The following is a 5,236-nucleotide window of genomic DNA, read 5'->3' as shown; positions in this document are numbered from 1 at the left end:
AACTTCTAACAAACAGTTTGGATGGAGTTTAGAGCTGGCTCAGCTCCTCCTTATCCAGTGGTGTGCACCACACCAACTAAAGACAGCCTACTAATATAACTAACAGTTATATTAAATGTGCCTACGTTTTTTGGATAAACTCTCCATAGCTGTCCCAGCACAAGATATTAGTTCAGTTTCATTACTTTGCACAGTTCTTCATCAAAATAATGTCATGTTAACTTTCTGTGTCAAAGCTCCACCTCTTTAAAACCTTCAGTGTTGTGCAGCAGTCTCCAGGCAGGCCAGCAGCTGTCAGCCATCAGGACTATTTTGGTCATGGGTGAGCCGAGCCAACTTTTGCACTTTACAGTTAGAGCATCTCTGATGGAATAGAACGCTGCATGCTGGAGGCCAGATCAACTTAAGCAACAGGGAATACCCCTGTTTTCTTCCAAGCCATTGTCTGAATGCACTCAATGAGACTGTAACAGTGTGATCACAAGAGCTACATAATAGCATCAAATGCAATGATCACATGTTTTAGTGCCGTGGTAGTGATCATAAATGTCTTGTTGCTTGTGAAGAGAGTCTTAAAGCTGGAAGGCAAAGGATACACAAACACATGATGTAAAATGTAAAACCACTTTTTAATTTATCTCAATGAAAACAAAAACAAAACAGAAAAAAACTATGTTGTAAGGTAGAATAACTGATAGCAGTATGTGTACTGTATCACCAGCAACAAGAAGATGATAGTTGGTGCATTTAGTAATCAAGCCAAAATATTCAAAGTACAGTCATTAACAGAAAAAGGCTCTCAAATTGCCTTAAAAACCATAGACAATATACAGTGATGTAGAATCCCTATACAGAGAAAAAACAATTTCAGATTTCATTTCAGGTATTAGTCATAATAGACGTCCTATTGGGGCAGAAACAGTGATGTAATATTAGGTACAATTAGTATTTTGACAAGAAAAATATCAGAGCTCAAACATTAAAGGCTCCACTTTGATTTGTCACAAAAATAATTGTCAACACCTGTTTCACAGATAAGCTTAAACCTAGCTTCAGGCATACTGGTCTGATAAAACAGAAGACCCAGGTTCAGTTTCAAAATTTGCTGCCAATTATAATTTAGTTCACAAAAACATTCTTGATGCATCCAAGACTCTCTTACTCTTTCCTCCCTGTTCTCTTCAACAACATTTCATCAAAGAAATGTCAGTTGTCAGAATCCTCCTCCTTTCTTTTTTTCTTTTCCTACTCAAATGATCTCTTTCTGTAACAGCCTTGTTTCCGCTCTAAGGTCAGACCAAAGTAAAGCATGATGTTAGTGTTTTCTCTGCTTAGAACTGAACACCCACACTCCAGCAAAGGAATGGAAAGTGCATAAAACATGAGGAACGAGTTTGTGCCCACCATAGGACTACCTCAGGGCAAGTTGCATATGATCAGCTACACTGATGAAGGCCTAGGATACGCCCAAACATTTCTTCCTAACAAGTGAGCACTCAGGCTGAAAATAGCACTACATTAAAAAAGCACAAGGGTCTGTTTGGTGTGGGCATGTTGCTACAGTGAGAAGATGCCGTACTCTATGCTAATTTCAAAGTCCATCAGACTGCTGCATTTGTTTTTTGATGCAGTGCTCTTGTCTTTTGGGACACAGCCTGAAGTGGTCCAGCAAAAATTCATCTGCGTGGCTTCTTGAAATGTGTGGTTCTAGAAGTTTGGTGATTATGTGCAGGGCTGGTTGACGAACTATTGAAATAACTTGCACTAGCCAGCTTAAGACACATTAGCTTGCCAGGAACATGCTAGAACTAGTCAGGCACAATGGTTTATTGAAAAGATGTGGCATTATCTCCTGTCTGGTATATTGCAGTGGTGGGCTGTCAGGGCCAGCAAGACCTGCTGTTAGAGCATTTATCCAATCAGATTTCAGCTCTGTGTTGCCAGGTTTAAGGCCTTCAGAATCAGTGCAGGCCACTGTAATTTAAAATGAATGACGATGAAACTGTTGCCTCGCGGATCCTTTAACCAATCAGATTTTGAGTTGGTGAGATCAGGGGCCATCTAGCTGGCGTACCATGACATCGTCATTTCCATGTCATTTGATTGGACGGTCAGAAAATGTACTGGTCAGAGCTAGCAAACCACATCTATAGCTACTAGCACAAGCTAACACGTTAGCATAGATTTAATAGCTGTTTTTTCAACCCACAACGGCTGAAGGAGGAAGAAGAGTTCAGTGACTGTTGTAGAGGTTATCTGTGCGTCTCAGTTCCAACAATAAGTCCTTTTCTATCTATGGAGGCTAACGCTGAAAGACGAGTCTGCTCAGTCATATTTCTCACATAGTTCTAATTCACCTTATGTCTGCTCGACAGAGGCAGTTTTTTATTATGTGTCTACAAATAATCGGTGAGTAAAATCCATTTTACCTGTATTTTATTGTTAGTCTTTGTCATTGTATTAGTTAATATTGATATTTCTGCTGGAGATGATGGTGTTTGGAGACCTATTCAACTGTGTTCATTGGGTTTTTAGGGCATTTTTTTAGTAATGCCATTTATTCTGGCTACATGACATGTCTGTCTGTGATGCATAGTTCTGTTGTACTGTGTTTCTGTATATTGTTGATGGTTTCTATAGCTGTGCTCGGCCTGCCACTGTTATAATGTATATACTGTGTGTGTGTGTGTGTGTGTGTGTATATATATATATATATATATATATATATATATATATATATATATACACACATGCTCAGTTGCATACCTACCTAAAATTAAGGCAATCAGTCCTGCAATAAATTTTACCTTCATGAGGGTTATCCTGTCTAGTTTTTATTTTTTTTAATTGGTGTGATTGGGTTCTACATTTTGTATTAAATCTTAATTCATTTGCTGGAGAGTGGGTTAAATGCAGCTTTGAGATCAAAATTTTATATGTCTTCCTGTTAACTATGAGCTTTAATACCCTAATGTTAACTCACTTCACCTACTACAATACCAATAAGCCCAACCAGTCTCCTATCAGTTACAATAGCACAGCACCATTCATGTTTGCCATCACTAACACTGCCCACACTGCAACTCAAGCTGTCATTTCCCCTACTGTACATACAGTATGTTCCTTAACAACCACACAGCTGCAGATACTGGAGCACTGATAGCAGTCAGGCATTCAACTCTACACCATCACTGTTCACTCTGCTCATCTTTTACTACACTGGCAACAAATTCATGTCAAAATTATTCCAACACATGATCAACCCAAATTATGCTCACAAACTCTGCCTCTGTTCATCAAGTCTGCATCTCCTCTCAAAACTCTGTTGCTTCTGTGTACAGTAATACCAAAAAGTAATAACAAAAAGTTTTCCTTTGTAATACATTTTCTCAAACACAGGAGTGTTTATATTTGTAAATTCTCAGACTCTCAAGCAACAAAAAGAAAATTTCTTAAATGTTTACCAAACTTACATTTATAACGTATGGAAGTCCAGTTTAGTAAAAAGCAATATACCACTTTTTTCAGTAAGATAAAAACTGTCTCTCAGGTGTTACATGATATTTAAGACCTCATGTAAAGTGTCCTAATCGTTGTATAGCTAGAGGGTTCAACCTGCTTACAGAGGAATTACACACTGAATTATTGTTTTGTTCAGTACACAAAATTACATAGATTGCTGTTGGCATATGATTTTGATACAGGCATTATTTCCAACAAAATTTTAACGTGAGGGAAAACAGCCTTTTCTGCTTAAAAATTAGCGTGTATCTGTTTGCTTGGATTTGAAAGTTCAGTTCAGATGAAGTACCCCACCCCTTTGTGTGGTGATGTGCAAAGCAGTTCTTTTCTCAAATCACTAGAATTTGTTCATTAAAAAGATTTGTTCAAAAGATCTGTTCAGTGAATTGTTCAGTGCTGAACTGAAACATGGCCAAACGGTGTATATAGGTGTGAGTTTGTGTTCACATAGCTTTGTAAGTGTTACCATGTGAGGAGTTAGACCATTGATTGAAGTGATTTCGGTTCAGTCTGTTCATCCGATAGATTCTTTTGAACAAATCGTTCCACAAACTACACGACAGTACTCTGCTGCCTATTTCCTATTTTTGGCCTCCTCAACTGTGGCAGCAGTTGTTACTCTTTGGTATAATGCAGAACACCAGCTAACAGGAGTCCAATGTGCCTCTCACACAGCTAATAGTGCTAGCATTAGCAAGCCTGTTGAGCATTGACAGACAACATTGTACATTTAATTCACTGCAGTAGCAGTGAGCACAACCATGATACAATGGTAGAACCACGGCTATGTACTGACACTCCCACAGATTCTCTCGTAGCGTAGCCGCTAGCCAGCCCACATGTAGCCCACATGACTCTCTCAAGCGACGATAAATGTTCTTCTAGTGACTGTCAAACCTCCACCACACTAGCTGATTAGTGCTGCCAGCTCTATGCTGTTATATGATGCAGTGTGATGGTAAGTCAGTATCCCCCCGTAGCCCTGGGCAGCCCAAAAGTTAGCATCGCCCTGGCTCCTTCAACAAAAAGCCAATGGGATTGTTTCATGGGGTTCTGAATTACTGCAGAAAATAAGATCTGTGACCAACATACTTTAAAGCTTTGTTCAGCAAGCTAATCTTTACAGAAGAACATTGTGATTTTTAAAGTCTACATACAATCGGCAGAAGTAAAAACTAATGTTAGGCTAGAAACACACTACACCACGGTTTGCAATGATTTCAATATCACCACTACTATGCTTCCAACTTGTAATTTAATTAAGTGTGCTGTCTCTTCTACAAGTTAGAAAATTAGTAATAATTTGAAAGAGCATGAGAATAAAGACAATGAGGATGTAAAGGTGCTGTTAAGATGTTGACAACCTATGTAGTCTCATCTAGCCACTTGTTAGCAACCACCTTTCTTAAGAAACATAAAAGCTTAAAAATCACAAATGGGTATTTCTGATGTATTTTATGTCATAAAATAAAACGTGAAAATGTTTTGAGCTTGTGTTAACTACAGACCTTATTTCAGCCATCTAACGAAAAACCATAAAAAAAAACATTCAAAGGAGACTTTGGGACAAGGGAACTGGAAATGCTAACATATTTCCAGGTACGACTCTGTCCTGCCCCACTCTATTGCATTTTTTTAATATGGGGAGAGAAGCTTTTAGCAGATTTTGTCTCTTGGCTACAGAGTGTTAAAGAACTGGTTTAGTTTGGACACA

At 38.5% G+C, this 5,236-nt stretch overlaps 1 long non-coding RNA gene across 1 annotated transcript; it reads left to right on the top strand.

Moving 5' to 3' along the window:
• The first annotated feature begins 490 nt into the window (after positions 1-490).
• LOC127140271 (uncharacterized) lies at positions 491-3,106 on the top strand. Its single transcript, XR_007810741.1, has 2 exons — positions 491-2,684; positions 2,759-3,106. It is a non-coding gene; the product is annotated as an uncharacterized LOC127140271 (long non-coding RNA).
• The last annotated feature ends 2,130 nt before the right edge of the window (positions 3,107-5,236 follow it).

Source organism: Lates calcarifer, unplaced genomic scaffold (assembly GCF_001640805.2).
Source record: "Lates calcarifer isolate ASB-BC8 unplaced genomic scaffold, TLL_Latcal_v3 _unitig_4146_quiver_2211, whole genome shotgun sequence".
Taxonomy (NCBI): Eukaryota; Metazoa; Chordata; class Actinopteri; family Centropomidae; genus Lates; species Lates calcarifer.
This window is presented reverse-complemented; position numbering and strand designations above follow the sequence as displayed.